The following is a 556-nucleotide window of genomic DNA, read 5'->3' as shown; positions in this document are numbered from 1 at the left end:
ATGGCGGGGCCGCCGCGCTCCGGCCAATGACGGCGAGGGGGCGGCGCGCGCGCGCCTGGCCAGGCCAACCCGGCGGCTGCCTTATAAGGCGCGCCGTCGCCATGGCAACGTGCGCTAAGTTGCAGCAGTCGTGTCAAAGTTCACTATATAGAGAGCTCAGTGAGCTGATCGCGGAGAAGCCACTTCTGCCAGCCCCGGCGCCTATAAATCGCATTCCCTCCCGCGCCCCCCTTTTTAGCATATTTGATCACTTTGATTCTCTGTTCTTTTCTCTCCGCGGTGTGTGTGTGCGTGCGCGCGTGTGTGTTTTCTCGTCCTCCTCCTCCTCTCCCCGAGTTGCCTTCTTTCTCCGGGTGCCGTGCTGCCTTTTTTCCCCTCTTTCATTCTTTCTCTCCGTCTTTTTCTCCCCCCTCTGCGCACGAAGGATGTGCTTCTAGGTGGTGATCTGCCCTCCTCTCTCTCTTTTATCATTTCTCCCCCGCCGCCGGCGAGTTGACTCTTTCCCTATGTGTGTGAGGCGGCTCCGGCGGCAGCAGCAGCGGCTCCGGCGGCGGCA

General features: G+C 61.0%; 1 protein-coding gene across 1 annotated transcript in view; it reads left to right on the top strand.

Annotated features, from left to right (window-relative positions):
* NR2F2 (nuclear receptor subfamily 2, group F, member 2) overlaps positions 1 to 556 on the top strand; it is a 13,386-nt gene that overhangs the window by 5,144 nt on the left and 7,686 nt on the right. The window lies entirely within an intron of this gene.

This window comes from Bison bison, unplaced genomic scaffold (assembly GCF_000754665.1).
Source record: "Bison bison bison isolate TAMUID 2011002044 unplaced genomic scaffold, Bison_UMD1.0 scf7180017864227, whole genome shotgun sequence".
Lineage (NCBI taxonomy): Eukaryota > Metazoa > Chordata > Mammalia > Artiodactyla > Bovidae > Bison > Bison bison.
The sequence above is the reverse complement of the archived record's forward strand: the minus strand, read 5'-3'. Positions and strand labels throughout refer to the sequence as shown.